A 19739-nucleotide genomic window follows, 5' to 3' on the forward strand; every position below is an offset into this window, starting at 1 on the left:
TGTACTGAGGAAAAGCTAATGGCATAACTATGGCCCTTACAGATAAACAAGACCTGGTTCATCTGGTGTTCTGTTTTGTTTTGCAATCTCTGATTAAAACATTTCTCTGTTAGTATGTATTTCTTTCTTTAACTTGCTTTCAACCTTTTTGTAGTAAAGCAGTTGAGAGAAGAATGTCTCAGCTATATAGTATTCAGCAAATGTGTTATTGCTGTTCTCATCTATGACAGATTAATAAATGAAAAATTACTTAATGAATTTTTTTTCTGTGTCAGCTCAAACTTCTGACACTTGCAATTGCTACAACACCTTTGAGGTAGAAACTCATGCTGGAAATGGAGTTGCTTCAGAGCAAGATCATAAACAGCGGCTCCCACATCTCTGTAAAAATGGGTCTTAATCACAGGTGATTTCTCAAAGTTAAGCAAGGGAGATGAGGTTGGCTGACCAAATCCTATGCTTGATGTTCAAATGGGGTTCCCACAATTCCCACTCATATATGTAAAAATAAAATCTCCAGGAGAAATGGAGGAATCTATGCTTTATGTTTAGAACATCTAGTGATCCTAGCAACTCCAGATTATAAATTTTATCTCCTGCTATGTAGGGTAATGAGTGGCTTAACCCTCTTTCCCACACACAACCTGGCAATTTTCTGTCAGTGTCTGAACATACGTGTGATAGTAACATAAGACTACTGAAGACCAGAGCTATCATGTGTTGCAGAGACAAGACTGTGTAAAATAATGATCTTAGAAATACGCAAGCCCAAGCCCCACTTTTTACTCCAAATACAAATCTATAATAAATGCCAGGAGAGCAGAAATATAAAACTGAGGAACTATTACTTATTTACTTTAATTATGAGATTTCAAAATAGAGATTTACCAACCATGAACGAACCATTCGTTCTCTTGGAAGAGAGAGAGCATGCAATGTGTTCTTTGCTTTCCCAGCAACTTATTACAAGAACATATGGTACTTTGACACCGCATTCAACTAGAAAGAGGTTGAACTCTGCCCCCTTAAGATTTTGCTGCAGATATTCCAAATTTTGCACCCCCAAAATGATAGATGCCCTCAATTATGGTCAGGGAATGTTTTCTTAGTAATCTATAAATGGTTTCATTACTATGTGTGCTACTCAGAGTCCTTTTCACTTTTTAATCAGAAGTATTTCCTTCTGTTTGCCAGTATTCCAGTAATTTTTGTGTTCCATCTTCATTCTAACCTCCCTGCTATTCACTGCAAGGATCATCCATTTCACTATTTTATTTGCTTAAAACATCTCTAAAACTTTTCATATTTTTCCTCAGGTCCTTTGTGAATATTTATGCAAAACTTGGTCAGGGAGGAAAGAAAATGTTTTGCATACTTTCAGCTCAGGGAAGAGGGTTTTGATGGACTAGTTGATTTCTTTTGATGGTAAATAGTAGCATACTGTGATTCTCCTGTACAGTGTAGAGTATATTCTTCTAGCAGAAAAAACCTGCCTCACGATTTATCTCTTTGTGGCACCGAACATCTGCTGAAGTTTCTTTTGATCCCTCTATTCCTCTTTTTGCAAGTCCATGAGAGAAGCAGCTTGCTTGTTTTATAAGTTTGGAGTGTGTTTTCTCCCTTCAGGAAAGAACCATGTGTTTCTGCATCAACATGCCTCAATCATTACCATGTTTGTAGTTTTACTTTCAGGATAATCTAACAGATTCTGACTTGCCCCATGGACAAATACGGAGGGTGGCAGACTGAAAGAGGATTTTTTCAAGGGCTGATCACTTTTGGGCTGCCCTTCAGCAGTCAGCATGTTTAGCTCTGTGAGTCTGGGCGTGAAAGGTGGCAGTCACTTGTTGCTTTTGGAGCTGATCTGTTCGATCTGGCCAACTGCTTTTCAAGTTTTCTGTGTACTACTTGAACACAACAGTAAGAATGACAGCTTAGCTGACTGAATTTGTCTGTATATTTTTCCTGCTTTAAACTTGTGAAAGTCTCATGAGGAGCTCTGCCTGGGACCAGAGACATTGAAATTGTCCTGCTTGAGCAATCAACTTTGAAACTTTGAACTTAGTACACACTTTATAAACATACATTTGGAAAATTACAATTAAGAGTAAAGTATCTCAGGAATTTCATCTTGTATCTACTGCACTGTCTGGAAAGTTTCCATTATGTTTAAAGAAGATGGAATTGAGCTGCTGATTTGAAACTGGCATTTTCTCACTTAGAGAAAGAATAAGAAGATACAGCTTGTGAAGACAAAAAGCTGTTTCTGAATGAGGGACTGTTGTAAAGGAGTTATGCGTGGGGGGTTGAGGGACTGAAAATTTAAAAGGTTCTGATGTCATAAGTATCTGAATGGGAGGGTCTGTATGAAGCATAAGCAAAAGGGTGTGCTCTATTCTTCGTTGATCCTCTCTCATGTGCACTGAGTATCAAAATGCTGGTTTGGATTACAGATAGATGTCAGTCTTTCTTCCTGCAAATCTTCTCTGTAAATGTGCTTTGTCTTATTGAATAAAAACTCAGCAGTGAGAGAAAAAACCCCCTCAGTAGCCTGCAAGGTGAATGTCACAGTTAATCCATTTTATTTCAGAGGCTGTTGCCAAACTACCAAGTTTTGCAAATGAGTTCTATTGCAATTTGGGCTCAAGATACAAATGTCTGGCAACAATAACTGGAAAAGACGTTCTTAATGAGGAAAGAAGAAACGTCAGTAGAGTTACTTCTGTGTTTCTTCTTTCACTAAGATCCAGAACCTTATCTCACAGGAGATTACATGTATACTGTGAATAAATTAAAGGCATTCTTTGTAACTGTATCAGTCAGCTGGGAGAAAATAGAAAATCATTGCTTGAAAAATTTGCAGATGACTTCAAGCTACTGGATAAGGAAATAAAGAGAGGTGACAAGCTAACTAATCATATGGAGTAAACTAGATTATTCTGTAAAGTGAGTTAATCTGAGTTGTGGGCTTTTAAAGACGACTGAATTGAAGACTGGATTTTGAAACACAGAATGTGGTTCCCGCTTTTGAGATAGGATACTGTTATGCTGACATCAAAAAGATCTTAAAAAAAAGGTACACAACTAGCAGGATGGGCACTTCCATTGAGATGGTTAGCCAAAGAGCTAATGTGACCTGGGGAGGTATCAGCAAAGGCGTGGGTAGGAGGAGAGGCAGGGTCACCTGTGTCACCGCTAGCAAGGCCATCACTGGAGTACTTCAGCTCTGAGGTCCTAATTTTGAGAATTCTTCTGAAAAAAATTGAAAAAGTTTTGGAAGAGTCTAAGCTGACATCTGGAAAACAGGTAAAAACCTGAAAAACAGGTAGAAACCTGAACCAATTACTTCAAACTATTAATGTTGCAGATGTGATTTCCTCATTGCCTACACACATCTAGATGTAAGAAAAGCTTCAGAAAACCAACAGCTCTTTAATGCAACAACAGAAAACTCAAGACTGGGAACATAGCTAGGTGAACAAAGATTTTAAACAAGTTGCAGATATTTTAAGTGGTGAATATGCCTATCTCCTGAAGCAATTCAAGATAGATGTGGTGTATTCCCATTGTGAGAAGTTTAAGAAACCTGGCTGGACATGTTTCTGAAATACTTCATTCAGATTCAGCCCAAGTTCAGGGATAATACGGAGTACATTAGGTGAAGTTCTAGTCCCAGGGTTTAGACTAAAAGATTAATGGTCCCTTCCGGATCAAGGACTGATGAGGTTTTAAAACTGTCCTTTGTTAATGAAGAGGGATACTCTCAGCATCATTGAGTGTGCTAAAAATGGTACAGTATGTCAGTATTATTAGACCTTTTAGCCAAGGAATCTGCACAGTTTCAGATGCGTGACTTGGGACAGGATCCTCTGCCCTTTTTTAGTCTCAGTCACCCCTCTATCTAATTTGGATGGTGAGAGGGGTCATAGGCATTTCCTGGTAGAAACTCCCCATGGTGGAGCAGAATGACAGCAGGACCTTGTCCATCTCCATCAGTGACCTAAAGCATGGCAGCTGATGCATCCCCATTAGCTGTCCCTCTCACCCACCCATACGTTTCCCTTCTTGTTCACCAGCTCTGCTCTGATGGCTTCACAAGGAAAAGGAAGATTGCTGCCACAAGGCTGGGAAGGGGCAAAGAGGCAAACTGTAGTGAAAATACTGTGCAGAGAGCTGAGTTCAGCTCACTTGAGAGGGAATGGGGGGAGGCTTAGGTGGAAGCACAAGAGAACCAGTCAGCCAAGGACTAGTCTGTGCAGCATTCCTGAAGCTAGTATGCAAAACAGCTTGTTTAGCACCTCTAACTCTGTTATTATTCAGTAATTGTAATGGGGTGACAAGACCTAACAAAAGGAGTTGGAACATTCCTAAAACTTAACAATACAAGCAGGTAGATGCATGCATATAAAACAGTCTTCCTGGAAGGAGGAAGACATTTAATTCAGGTTGGAATGAGTTGTGGTGCTTTCAGGAAGAGCCTGCTTGGATGCAGCACTCAAAACTTCTCTGCTGGGCTGGTGTACAGCCTGCTAACCTGATTCAAAGTCTTAGCTCAGGTCTTGCCCAGCTGAGAAGATCTGAACAAGGCTAGGGATATAGGATTTCAGCTATGGGTACAGCTTTACCAGAATTAATGGGCAAGGATTGCAAGAAGACTGACAATAGTGCCAAGCTTATTTGAGTTCAGAAAATGATATTCCATTCTGATTGCACCTACTAGCAGAGTTACAGGAACTTCTTGTTCCTGGCATTGAATTTCATCTCAGAATGAAAGCCAGCGTCCTTTGCTCGTGAGTGAGGAGGGTTGCCTTCATACTATGCAGTTACCCTGCCAGGGCTCTTCCCTAAGTTTTATAAACTTAAATAAACACATGGAAAGCTTTTCTGAACATGGTCAAAGATCTGTAAACATCAAAACCTACTCAAGATTTTAATTAATCTCAATGTAGAGTCTGGATTCCTTGATTCAAAGAGCCTCCCACTAAAGCAGAATGTAACAATTATGTGCATACCCAGAAACAAATTATATTCACCTTGTAATTTGATTTTGATTTTATGTTTTGCAGTTATCTCCTTTGGCTCTGAGTCATTACTTGTAGTGGAAATACTGATACCTGTAATGGCTCATAATACCATATGGAAACTTTCCACTCTTCCCTGTACCTCTCTCACCATTCACTCATCATCTTTTAGCAGCAGAAAAACCTTAGACTGCATATGACCACAGGACACTAGTGTAAACCTGAGAAATGTTGGAAAACCTTCTCATGTGAGTAATGGTGATTCTTAGCCAGACTGAACCTCATACATGTGCAGCATCTGAAAGGATGAAAGACTTCTGGACACTGAGGCTTACCAAGAGTGTTTTTCTGATGTCCTTAGAGGTTTTGTGTTACTTATTCCACAGTCTTTGTGAATTCTTCCTCTGACTTCTACAAATTTAATGTAGATTGTTTGCAGGAATAACTCTAGGGATCTTGTTGGAGCTGGATATATATATATTTTTTTTCCTCTGCAATCTGAAAACCTGAAATAATAGATAACTCTCCCTAGTATTTTCTTGCAAAGTAAATAAGGGGAAAAGAAATTGATTCCATTGAAAAGCCCCAAACCTGCTTTTAAAAAAGGTCTTGGTACAAATTAAGCCACAGCCATTCTGCCATCTCTGTAGGCAGCACCAACTTTAAAAATTCACCAAACTGCAACAAATGACAACTAAGCACTGCTTTGTTCCAAATTTAGAGAAGCTGCCTTCCTTCACATCCAAATTGTAGATACATAGTTGATGCTTACTTTGTTGATTTTAATGTGTGTCACTCTTCAGTGTCAAAGGTAACTAGACTACAGTAAATGCTGGCGCTATTTATCAGCAACTTGCTAAGAAACAGAAAATAAAACCTGTCTCTAAATTTATATGATCTCCAAAAAGGAATGTTTTTTTCCAAGTTTGTTGCTGTGACTTCACATGAAATGTAGTCCTTTTGTGTTATGTAGTTCTGTAAAACCAAGGAAAATACTGACTCCTGAAAACATTCTAATTATATGTATTAATATTTAAAATTCTATTTATGCCCTTGACACTTAGGAGCACTATGTGAAGCTATATTCATAAAAGTATTTCTGACTCATTGGCAGGAAAGACTATTGTGGTACAGCATACTTTTTTTGCTGAGTAGAGGCACATTGAGAATGCATTTAGATCCTGAAAATCCTGTTTCACTACCTAGTGATCTGCCATGGCTGCTATGCTGCCTGTCAATTCTTCACATTTTCATTACTGCCCAGGTTCATCAGGACAGAGACTTCAGAGGTGACCAGCTGGGAGATGGAAAAGGGTCATTATTCTGCCTTTATTCCTCCAAAGGGCTTTATCTAATGAGCTTTTTTATCAAACTCATAGTATGTTCCCAAAGACATTATGCAAAATGCAGCCATGACTACATTTTTTTTTTTTATAACATACAAGAAGTGGCTATGGTGTCCCTTTTTAATTAACTTTGGTTTGGTTCAGCAGGAGCTGAAGCTTTTTTTAGTTCGTTTGCTTGATATTTTTTTTTACATGTCAATAGATTCAATACATACCATTTTTACTTTGCAGTTCAGAAGGAACTGTCTGACTTAACAGCAGGAGGAGAGAGTAAATCATTAGGACTATAAAAGCATCTTTGAAAGAGTTCAAAAGGCCCAAAGGGGAAAATAGCAAACCTTTGACTCTGTGCACCAAAAGATTATACCCTGATGAAGTAAAGATCTGGGGAAACACACAGGGGCAGCAGGGCCTTAGATGGGGGAGCTGGAAATGCTGAAGGATTAAAAAGAGAAACTGGAAAGGCAGAAAGGGAGAGAACAAGGGGATGGCTGATCCGACAGATAGACTGGTGGTGTAGATTTCCTTTTGAAAAGACTTTTTCAGTTGCCAAGGCTGTAGCAAACATCTTTTTTTTTTTTTATCCTCTAAGTACTTTATTCTAGAAGTCTTATTTAACACCATAATCACATAATTTTGTGCTCAGTTAGCTTTATAAGCCTCAGTGGAGCATCATGAGCATCCTTTCCACAGAACCCTGCATTTCTCTTGCTCTTAATTTAATGCTTATGAAGAGCACATAAATTTGTATTGATCTTTTTTTTTTTCTTGCAGGCTTCAACCACATTTTAGTATATGGAACAGATGGGAGTCTTTAACTCATTAGAGGGAACCATTTTAATACTGATCCCATCAATCTGTACTATTTTTACCTTGGAGACAGATGTTTTTCTGTAAAGGGTGTAGTTATATGCATCTGTGGTTGTGTGTGTACCTAGATGGCAAGTTCTGAAGTTACTGAGGCAGAACAGAAGGAAACAGGAACATTGCAGTGTAGATGAAGAGGGGACCTTTTTGGCATGCTACCAAGCAGAAAGCATAAGTAGAGTGAATTTATAACTGTAGTGCAGTTACTTAAGGAAAAACCAAGCACGACTTGGTATGGTTCAGACCTGTTCACATTTAAAAATACCCCACTAACTCAACTGCTGCATACACCAACCCCTCTAAATTTAATCAGAGTAGTTTTGTGTTTTCTACTCTACTGCTCCTCTGAAACTGTAGCATCTGGATAGCTTTAAGGACTGATTTGACTCAGTAAAGCAGAAAAATGTGTGCTTCTGTGATTAACAGTTTCCTTTTATCAGGTTTGCTTTCTCTTTCTTCTTTTGTTTTTCATTGTTGAGTCTAGATTTCTGGAAGGTTAGTGTGTAAACTATTACGGAAAGCTTCACTTGAAAGGTTACCATGCATAACGCACAAATAAATCACAAAAGAGTGAGACATGGAGAAAAATATGATATTCATTTATTAAACAAATCAAGTTCCTGCAATGACTAGCTTCATTGTAGTAATTAGCCCAGACTATGATATAGAAATATTTATTCCAAGTTAATTTGGGAAATTTCCTGAAAGATGGCTGAAATATGGGGCAACTACATATAGTGAGCAAAAGAGTTACTGGATTTTACAACTTTATTTCAATTTAAGACCATGGTCTTCAAAACACTGAAAACACATTCTATGACTGCTTGTTTGAGCAGCAAGTAAAACTTCAATTGCACTGGTGTTGTTGGATGTGCATAGGAAAGTATAGTGAAAGCAAAAACATGACTACAGAGTACATTTGGTTTTATGAGTTTATATTGTCTCAGAAAAATAGTAAGAAAAAAATGTAGATATCATTCAAGGTAGAAACAATTATAAAGTGAACAACAGATACATTATGTGGTTGAATTCTCTTTGAGGTGATTTCAACCTTGTTTTTAAAGATAGATTGCTTATATAGAGTGCAAAGTAGTAGTATAAGATTGGTAAACCAAGACATGTAATTTTAAATGTTCATATGGTATAGAATTTTTTAATTGTCTTCTTAACAGTATCTTACAAATGAGAAATCTCAAACTACCCCCCAGGCAGATTTTGAGGTCTGATATCAGAGGTTCGATATTTGCATATGTGACTATATATATTATTCCGTCACAGGTTGCCTTTCAGCAATGAGGTTTTTATGATTTTAGATGTATATAGCCCTGCTTATAGTCTGCATAATGCAATGATACCTTGACAATTATAACATCTTAACTAATAAGATTTTTTTTTTAGAAAACACTGTCTGATTATAACTTTAAAGATTTACTTAATTTAGAAATTAAACTGAGCCCCAGATTCTGGGATATATTAAGGTCCAAGAACCTGATGAATTGCTGCAGTCAGCTACATGCAAATTATGCCTAGAAGCAGAGCTTTTGCCTTCACTTCCCAGACAGCACAAAGTTAATGAGCCAAACGCACAAAGTCCTTTTACACAACCAAAACAGAGGGAAAGGAAAATTTTGGACTGGCAGTTGTTCAGAAATATTGAGACTGCTTGTAAATATGACCCAAAAAAGACCAAAATCCAGAGGCTATTAACAAAAGAGTATTTGTTATCAGTGGGAGGACTTTATGGTGGAACCAAGTTTAAGGTGGCATTTGTGAAAGACAGTGTAATTTTGATTTAAGTTGCCATCTATCAGTTCATCTGACTAAAGTTTCATGTAACAACTCAAGCTACTTTGAAGGAAACACAAAAGAATATGAGAAGTTGCTGAAATTAGTTTAACTGGGTTAGAAATTTTATAGTTTATATTATTTTATTTTTTTTACATTATTTTAATTTTTTACATTATTTCGATTTTTCATTATATTTTTTTATGTTTCCATGTATATCTGCTCTGGGACTGTGTCCTCTCAGAGATCCAAGAGCACTACCTGGATTGATTGCTCTGCGGAATGAGAGCAGCATGTCTTTCTCACTTATTTTTGGCATGTTTGGGAGGTGTGCAAGAGCAGAGCAGCAGATTACTTTTTTCTCAAGGGCTGTTTTGTTGAACAGAATAACTCTTTACAGATGTACTGTCTCCCTGTTTTCCTGATAAAGAGCCTCTCAGCTATCAGCTGGCCAAGGCCAGGACTTCTTACCAAAAGTATGTGGAAAAGTGTCCTTCGAAGTCTTCAACAGAAAGTAAACCTCCAAAGGATAAGAAGAAACCCCAAGACACCAGTTTCATGAAAAATGTCAAAAAGAAGGGCATGTGAAGGACAACAGTTTGTCAAATCTACTACAAAGGCAGATCTAAGCAAAGGGGACCTCAAAGATTGGACATCTCTGAGATCTACAAAAAGAAAATGACTGTGTCACAGAACAAGAGGAGTATATGTATCTCTGTTTAGAACACAGAAGTTGTCTTTGCCAGTTTTGAATTTCCCAAATGATGAATCCAAATATTCAGTGGAGACCTTGTGGATGAAGAATAAGATAAGTCTGGATTTGGGCTTCAGTGGCAATGGGGACTGTGTGGAGAGACAAAAATTTTGTTTTAGTAAGCTCGGTCGTCAGCTGATGAGTATCCAAGAAAGAAGGACCATAGAGACACAGTCATGTTATCTGTTTTCGAATGTAATCTTTTCACATTAGGGTTGTGGACAGCTCTGTGTGAAGTGGGAAATAGTTTATTGCTATAAACACAGCCTGGTGTTATCCAGGCTGTCCATGATCCCAGGATAAACAACTCTGTTGCCAAGGCTGTCGGTTTGTTACCTGTCACAAGCAATAGATTACACTTGTTTGTTAATTCTATGTAAGTCTGGTTTCTGGGGTCACCCTCTTAAAATATACACAATCTTCCTTCAGGCTATGTTGTTCTTATAAATGATACAGCTACGGCCTTAATGAGTTTTGCATCCTTCTTCTCTAACTTCTACATGTCACATCTTATTTCTATTGCTGAGTTTGGTAGTTCTAGTTATTGAATTAAAACTTTACATAATTATACTACCACCTCCTCAAAAAAAATCAGAAAAGAAACCACCTTCTTTGTTAATGTCTCTCAAGATGAGGGCCAACTTAAATCAGCCTAGACCCCTTGTGCTTCAACATTAATCGTGAACTCAAGAAAGCTGTGTGTCTTAACACTTCTTGCCGTTCCTGAGCATATATTCTGATGGTGGTAAAATTCAGTTGTTTAGTAATTTATCCTGGAACTAAGCCCTGGGCACCAAACATAATCATGTGCCCTTTGCAATTTTTTATTCTGTATTTAAAGGACTAGAATCTAGTGTGCAAACACACATTTTCTAACCTGTTGGTTAGACTAATCGTCATTGGTTAGACTTGTACTGCTTAAGACTCCTGTGTATCATTATGGTTCAGGCAAGGTAGATACGATTTCCTGAGGGCAAGGAGATGGCATCTTGCTCTCCTCCCAGAATGGTCTGAAGGCACTTTATTAAATAGGAAAATAATCATTCTTCATGCCTGATCTGGACTAAGGAAAAAAATGAGAGTAAGCACAGCGAGAATCACATGTAATCATCTCCCTGAAATGAATTTGGTGGAACCCTTCCAGGCTATACCAAGGACAGAAAGATCTTGTATCCATGTGGAAAAATCCCAGTTTATACTGTGTTTGAAAACACATATTGAATTGCTTGGTGCTATGGGTGGGATGCACTCTGCCTGACTTCAGACACAGGCAATATGGGAATTTGCATCCTAAAACAGAATGTCATCTGACAGCCAAAGGTCAACTAAGCCCCCACTAGAAAGTCCACACTACATCTGCAAAGCAGCTTAGAGGTCTGCTTAGAGGTGACTTTGGTAAATTAGTCTTTTTTAAGTCAGCAAGCAGCTCTTAGGGAACTTGGCCCAAACTCCAGTTTAGCATCCCCTTCAAAGAACAAAAACACAAGGGACTGGCTCAGATCCACAGATGTCCTCCTAATGTCTGAGTTTCAGTGCACCCTTATGTGCATTAAGCCTGTCTCATTTCCCTTTCTAAGGAAAACAGGCCAAAACAAGGGGAAAGAGCCCGGACCTTGTAAGTTTTCCAGTCCCTGAAGCAACTTTATGATTACCTTTTTCTGGTAACAGCAGATGCCTGTTAGACGCCCTTGTCATCAAGATAACCTTCCCTGCCAGCAAAATACTTACTTCAAAGGAGGTAGCTTGTTGTCTGGGTCCATTACTTTCAAATGGTGCAGTATTTCATCCAAGAGGCTACTTACTATAAGACAATTTATACTGAGGTGTGTGGGAAGATGCACCACAGAAGGCCATGCTTTCAGTAAACATAGTAGAAGCTGAGCATCCCAAAGTCCCCTGCATCTATCTCAAAAGGGACGAAGCTTCTGTGGGTATGAAGGCCCTAGGTTAGATTCTTATCCTGGATCACTGCAAAATACAGTCTTTCAAAAACTGTTTCAAAAGCAGAACAGACTTCATGAGCTCCCTAGGAATACAGCTCCTTGACTCTGGAGCTGCTTACTGTTTCACTCCTGGCTTGATGACTCCCTACCATGCTGGTCATTGGAAAGATGAAGGGAGGAAAGAGGAGAGGGCAAATGGGCCAGTGACCAAGCAGATTTCCATGGGAACCATCCTTAAGTCAGTTGGATGTTTTGTCAACATACTCCTGAGAACATTTCAGATCTGATAAGTCTGTCATTTTCTGTCAGAAAAATGCGTAGTCTAGAAAAACTTCTGCCACATCAGCTGTATTTTCAAATACATGCCTATTTATGTTAAAGCTTTGTCTCTGACATACTGTTGTTTTTCAGTTAGAATTAACTGAGATAATTGAAAAAGCTGCTTAGAATAAGTAGCCCTGAAAGGCACACGTTTTTATATTAACCATAACAAAAAGACTTTGTGTGGCAGTGGGGCAAGACTATCATTAAATTGGTACTAAGCTGTGAGCACTTTTTAGTTCTAACAGCTGGGCACCATTTTGCAAGTGAGCATGAAAAGAGGGGATCAGGAGGGCCTAGGATCTTGGCACATCCCTGCTGAAGCCAGCAAGACCTGAGATGAGTGTGGATGTCTGAGCTGAGACCCTCACCCTAAGCAGAGGGCTGAGATGGTGAGTTGTCCTACAAAGAGCAAGGTTTTACTGTAGAGACTGCAGTAGAATAGCTGACACATATGGATCATTTAAATTGGTTTACTGCTTTGTAAAATGCCGTGTACGGTGACTGATGGGGAAACAGATAAGGAAGCTTAGGTATGAGCTATGTTACTTGGGTTTCTCCAGAGAAAATTGGTTTATCTTCCTCTCGTCTATAAATTCAATTTGCCTGTTTGACTTCCTGTATTGATACAAATGGAGTAAATCAGATGATGGCTTAAGCAGACATGTTGAGGTAAGCATTTTTCATTCCCTTTTTTCAATTAAATGAGCTGCAATTGCATTATGGTTGACTCTGCTCGTCCAACTCATAAATATTCTTAATGCATTCTGTCTAGCGAAAGCTGTGGTGACGCAAACAACTGGCCCTCTGACCCATCCTCTCCATTCTTTGACATATGCTTGGAGAGCTACATTTTGAACTGGAGCTATTGCTAGCTGGGATATAGAAAATATTGAGAGTTCTTTGTATATCCGCTTTCTTTCATATATGGATACAGACTGTCTAATTGTCAGATGGCCATTAGACCTCAGCAAATTGTAGCTGGAAGCAGGATTTTATAGTACAGGCTTGCTTTTAAGAGCCATTCTGGTCCTGTTTCAAAATTCACTTTCAAAACATTTTACAGACTGTTTTCTTGCCTTAGAGAAGAGTACACTGGAATGAAGAAGAGATTTAAGGAGTGCAGATGCTTTTGCAAAGCCAGACAGAAAAAGATAAAAAGTGTCCTGCATGATACTGCTAATATACACATAAAAAAATCAATGATGGTTGCAGAGAAAAGGAAAACAACAAGCCTCAGTATTTTTGTGGGTTTGAATTCATGTAAATCTACTTTTTTTCTGAAAAATGCTGCGTTACTAGCCTCTGTAGGGATAATTTAAAATATGTTTTGCAGCCTACCCATGAACTAGTTTTTCACTGTTCTTGCAAACAGAGAGAACATCAGCTCTTTCAGCAGTATCGTCTTTTTCTTTTTTTAAGTGCTTTGTCTGAAAGTTTAACCTGCTCACCAAAAGAATGCAACAGACTTAATTGAGAACTAATTTAGCTCAAGAGGTTTGAAGCTACTGTGAAAGCCAGTTATTGCTTTCTAATTTCAGGTTTTCTTACTGGTAGTATAATAGATTGATCCTGTCCAAATACCCATCTTTCTCCTTACATCTGGTAAGGATGACAGCAATATAGATATTTAATTTTTATGTCATATATCAAGAAAGTATTTCAGTTTGTAAAGCCTATTGCAGAATTACTTTGGAAAGGAGATGTAGAGGTAGTATTTTTATGCTACCTTAGTGGAACACCATAATGTTTGCACTATAATGATAAAGTTTACTTCTCCCCAGTGGGATATCATTGAATTTTAAGGTATTTTCAGATCATCAGATGTGGTTTAGAGTGGCAGAAAGCTTTTCTGGTGTTGTGAAAATCCACAGAACATTTATCTTCTTTTTAGTTTACTCTGTCCTACAAAATTTCTATAGGCCAGACACTCCGAGATTACTTGGCAAGACCACTGGGAATTATCCACCCTGTAAACCAGAGCACAGACTGTCCATCCTCTGAGTCAATGTTATAATCCATAGGCTACAAGGTAAGATATTGACATTTCTTTTCTCAGCCTTGAAGGCTCTGATCTTCTTGGCTGCTGAGCTGCAGAGACTGCATGGATGGTTTTCTCACTCTTCATGGATGGTTTTCTCACTCAGAACATTGTATAGACAGATGGTAATGACCTGCTCCTCAGAAACATGATTTTTAATATGGTTCAGGACCTAAGGCTTCCTTTTCCTGAGTGCATCTCAAGGTAGTTTTCGTTAGGAGAGGACACCTCATTCAATATTGCAAAGGAACTAGGTCAGATCTCTAGGAAGCAGGTGATAATTTCTTGGTGTTCTGCATTGTGTGTGTGATATTTTTTGATTGCCCTTTGGAATTGTGCCTAATTCTCTCCATTAATTATCTGAGAATGCCAGGATGTCTAAGCTTGTTCTTCTGAGTTGCACTGCACAAGTGAGAAGTGCTTAGACTTCTTCTGTGGATCTAACCTGTAACACAGGCTCTGTTAAAAATGTAGAAAGCCAACATTTTAAATCAAACATCAATGACGCTGAGTTCAAGGAAAGTCCCACAGAACTTTGTGTGCTATGTCTTCACTTCAAGAAATTCTTGTTCAAATTAGCATCTGTAAGGTGATGGAAAGGCTACACAATAGGAGAAAAAAAACCACCTGATGGTTTCCTGGAAGACCCCAGCACCTGGGGAGACATTCCCAGAAACTAAGAAGGGGATTAAACGAAGAAAGGAGTGATATGGAGATAACATGACCTTTTTTTGAAAGTATTCTGACAGATGGGAACACAGGAAAATTACCCTTGGGCTTCTGTCATCTGTCTATCACCCCAAAATTAGTTTATTGACTATAGCTGCTCAAACTGCTTAAAGAAAAAAGGTATAAAAAGAGATTACACCTAAGCAAAAATTGAGGAGAAATTTCATCAACTCTGTGGAGGTAACTGGTGAGATACCTTTTCTACCTCCACCCTCTTGGGATGCCTTGGGGTGAACAATTGCTTTATACATATACATATATGTATATACATATACATATACATATATACATATAAACTAATTTTACTTTTGCTTCATAGTACTTTAATATTTTTACTTATTCTTTATAAATTGCTTTTGCTTTAGAGTGTGTGCTTAGGTTTTTTGCTTTTGTTTTAGAATTTTTGCTTCGGTTTTGTGGTATTAGTATTCTGTATAAGTTGTTTTGCCTTAGAGTGTATGCCTACACTTTGCTTTATTACTACAACACAGTTTAAGTGTGTTTTTTGCAGTTAGTGTGTCTATTCCAGACACAATGAACCCCATAAATTGTCACAAATTTTTATTAATAAAATTGTTTACAACCAGTCCTGACCAGTGTTTCTTAGTGTTTTACTAAGGAGTTCTTGTGCCTTAATACGAAGAAGGTGGGTGGTTTGGTGCCATCATTCCTATCTAAAGATCTTTAAAGAGTTTTTATTTACCAACTATGCATATGCAGTTGGTACCACAGATACTGTTTAATTGCAAATGAAAGATCTAGTGGACAATATGCAGAGTGTCCTGAGCAGAAATTGTCATTGTATTTCACTAAGAATCTGTGGTCTAGACTGTGAAGGAGAAAGCACATCCTTCCACTGTAAAGTTCTCTGCTGAACTGGATTAACAAATCATTTCTCTCTTCCAAAGCCTGCATAGAGTGATCTCTGGAATATTTATTGTTAATACTTATTTATTCTAATAATACTTAGAATGTTTTAACTCTACGAGGCACTGTTTCAAAAACTTAAAATAACTGAACAGATGTTATCTAGCACTTTTAGTGTAGGTCCTGACTATAAGAATTAAGAGTTACTGTCTTGTTTTCTAGATAAAGTATTAATGCAGAACATTCATTTCAGCTGACTATATTCAAAGAAAACTATGAAATATATGAGCTTGACAGATAAGTAAGAATGAAGAAAAAGTTCCCAGAAAGAAATCATACTAAATCATACTTGAAATTCTAGTTAGTCTCAGATTATTCATATCCCCACTTATTACTACCCTAGAGGTTAGTCCAGTTTAGTCCTAATGAATATGACTGGAGATAGAGAGGGCTTAGGTTTTGTCCTGAAGATCGTCTTATTCTTCTGTCTCTGTGCCAAAGATAATAAAGCCTATAAGCTGATGATATGAGCTGCTTAAGAGCACAGCAGGAGTTATGCTGTTGTGAGAAGAAGCCCAGACCAGCATGTGGTCTCCTTGGACTCTGTCCCCACACAGGGTGCAAGGAAAGCTTACTGGTTTAAAGCAGCCAAAGTAAACAAGTGCCTTTTTATCAATGATATGGGTCTGTATGATCTCCTTGCAGAGAGGTAGGAGTGGCACTGGCAGCCTTTGTGCTGGAAAGCCATGTCCTTCTCAGATTTCAGCAGACAGCAAATGCTTTTTGCAGTTTAAAGCAAAGCTCATGTTCTCACTGACAGTGAGAATTCAGGCACTCCTCAGAGTGTTTCTGAAAAACATCACGGTGGGTTTTTTATAAAGGCTTAATATGAACAGTGACATTCACAGCCATCTTACACTGATGACGAGTAGCTTGGTCCTTTATGGCCTTCACTAGCCAACAGATGCCAGCTGCTTTTGTCTCAAAAGAAAAGCAAGGGGTAGTTCCATTTGGGCCAATTCGAGTTTTTATCCTGGAGCATTAAAGTATACGAGCTCACAACTGCAGTTGCCTTCCATCAGTCAGAGTGTGCTTGTGAATTTGACCAGAACCTAATTGTAGGTTCATCAGTGGTGTATTCTGGGAAGCTTGTACAGGAAAAAATCCAAAGTGTCCCCTTATACTTAAATGACATAAGGTAGCAGATGCCTTGATTTATATCCCACTCTCTCCTGGGTTATTTACAAGATTAATTATTCTTCCTAGGTGCATCCAATAGCTTTACATGTAATATTTCTGCGTATCTGAATGCAAAAGACATTAATAAATATACTTAATAAATTAGGCTCATTAGGACCACACATTCTGTGAATTCATTAATTAGCAGTGCTGTACACTCCAGATAGGAACCTCCAGGACCTGTTACAAACAGTCTGGTGTTCAGGAAGATTAATCACCGGGCTGCAACGCTCAGATGCTGAATGAGAATGTTCAGTGGAGAAATTAAATCCCTTCAGGCAAACTGTAACTTGCGTACCCCATTTCCACGGTCATCACTAGCCTATTTGTTTATTTAAGATAGCAAATTACCACTCATGCCTCATTGTAAATTGCTAACTGAGAGATGAAAGAGCCCCATCCAGCTTTACCCACGGGCACTGAGCTTGGGTCCTAACAAAATGTGTTCATGAGAAAGCATTTATTTGTTGGGATTTTTCCACAGTGAAGGGAATAAACTGTGTATGACATAAAGCACCTACTAGGTTTGTGAATATTGTAAGAATCCTGTGCCTCCCATGGCAATTTTTCTCTTGTTTCTAAATTGGTTTCCATGTACATGTGGAAGAAAAAGGTACGCAGTAAGACAGTCATGTACATTTACCTAAATATCAGCTTTGCAGAGAAGGACCTGGGAGTCCTGCAGGGCGGTGAAGTTGACGGTGGTCCAGCAATGTGCCCTTGTGGCAAGGAAAGCTGATGGTATCCTGGGCTGCATTCGAAAGAGCATGGCCAGCAGGCTGATGGTGGGGATCCTTAGCATTAGTGAGGCCAAACCTGGAGTGCTGGCTTCAGGATGAGAGAGTCTTGGCCGTACTGAACTTAGTCCAGCAAAGAGTCAAAAAGATGTCTAAAACATTGGAGCATCATTTCTATAAGGAGACACTGAGAGACATGGGAATGTCCATCCTGGAGAAGCCAAGGCAGAAGAGAGGGAAAAGGACCACATTAGAGGAAGCAGGCTTTTCTGGTCCTTTAGTAAAATTTACTGTTTCAGTGTGCGAGACACACTGTCAGCTTGAGTTATATGGCAGAAAATAAGTATATTTTATAATTTTGTTGAGCAACTCTATGACTGATCTTTTTTCCTTTCCAGAAGGAAATACATCAGTGACTAATGGCTTAGGTCACATTATATGGCAAAATTAAACACACAAGAATATTAGGAAAAGCCATTTTTCTTCTGTTCTTCTGATGTTTATGAGAAATGTTTCTGTGTCTAGCTGTAAATAGTTGATGACTAATGCACTAAATTAATGGTAGCAATTTAAGATGGACTATAGCAATATCAACTGAGCAGCAGATATGTTTTTAAAAAAATTACAATGGGTTCATTCCTCCTCTGTATTTTAAGATTTTACCTAGGATCCTATATCCTGTAACGTCTCTAGCTTTTCCTTTAACAGCCTCATATCCTTAAGCTTCTATATACAAGAGTTGTAGTGGAACAAGGCAGGGCATCTGGACTCTGTCCGGAATAATGTAATTTTCTTTTTCTTTTAAGGTCAACCAAGTTCACTGCGGAAAATCAGCCCAGCTGGGGAGATTATTCTGTGACTCTCATTCTTTCAGGAAAACATGAAACCAGATTTCAGTTTCTGGAAATGTAATGGGTTAAAATAGAGTAACAGCCTTTTCTTCATCTCACTTTTTATAAAATAACAGAGCTTATAAGCAAAGAAAATACCTACATTCTCAGAAAGGGCAGTAGCACAGTTGCATTTATCATGTCAGTTTTCTCTGAGATGTGCAGCTTCCAATAAATTTAATGTGCTGTCAGTGTGGAGGGTAATGTGTCCCTGAAAGAACAGGTATTGTAGAGCTGAAGAGCTTCTCCTCCAAGAAGCATAAAAATCACAATGAGTTTAAGACAATATAAAGCTTTGTTTTAAAATGCACAAATTCTCTTGAGAGAATTATTAGGCAGAAAAATAAAAAGGCCTTTAATATTATTTTTTAAATTACAGAATTTGTTGAAATACAGAATTCCCTGGGCATAGAAGGCTAAGCCTGCTGGCTTGGGCAAACTCAGCTTTAGAAGTACTCTGAACAGGCATTAAAGAGAGAGATGGCAAAGAGGAGTACACCCAATTTCTCTTTAAGAATTTAGATACAATTTTAACACTGGATATTATTACCAGGAAGTGGAAGATATTTACTCCCTTTTTCCCAAAAGGGACTATGTAAAAAAACAGAATTTATGTTCTTTTTGGAGTAATAAAACCCACTTCCCAACCAAACCAAAGGATTCCTTTTTGCAGGGGTGGGACTAGATTCCACCTGGTAAGGTGGGAGTGGGCAAGCAAAGACTGTACCTTCCCAGCTCATGCTAAAAATCATCAAGAACTGACATGCCTTAGTCATGTCCTAACTCCTGCCTGTCCCAAATTAAGATGTTGACTCATGCTCCTGCCTATATGCATGAGTTGACTTGCAACCATGTGTTCTGTCTTGTAGTCCTATTGATATATGTCAGAACTTTGTGCCTGTGTTAATATCACAAATAATTTGAACCAGTAACTGATTTTTTATTCATACCTTTGAATACTATAGGTTAGTGTTTAATAAATTGCGTGAGACATTGTCAGGCAGTTTGCAACATGCCTGAAGCAATGAAATGATATACATTTCCATATGTGGACTCTTACATACAAGCAAGCTAGCAAATGTAGGCAACATATGACCCTTAAAATTTAAATTTAATTTCCATTTGGTTGTAAATAAAAACAACCTATACAGAGACAGCATAAGCTGGCCTATGCAATTTTCATAAGGATCAGTTGTCCT

The 19739-nt window shown here is 38.3% G+C and overlaps 1 long non-coding RNA gene across 1 annotated transcript; it reads left to right on the forward strand.

The window, feature by feature from the left end:
- Window positions 1–2181: 2181 nt before the first annotated feature.
- Window positions 2182–10143, forward strand: LOC116782776. The gene is made up of 2 exons (XR_004355349.1): window positions 2182–2558; window positions 9450–10143. It is a non-coding gene; the product is annotated as an uncharacterized LOC116782776 (long non-coding RNA).
- The last annotated feature ends 9596 nt before the right edge of the window (window positions 10144–19739 follow it).

This window comes from Chiroxiphia lanceolata, chromosome 2, assembly GCF_009829145.1.
Source record: "Chiroxiphia lanceolata isolate bChiLan1 chromosome 2, bChiLan1.pri, whole genome shotgun sequence".
In the NCBI taxonomy this organism is placed as follows: Eukaryota; Metazoa; Chordata; class Aves; order Passeriformes; family Pipridae; genus Chiroxiphia; species Chiroxiphia lanceolata.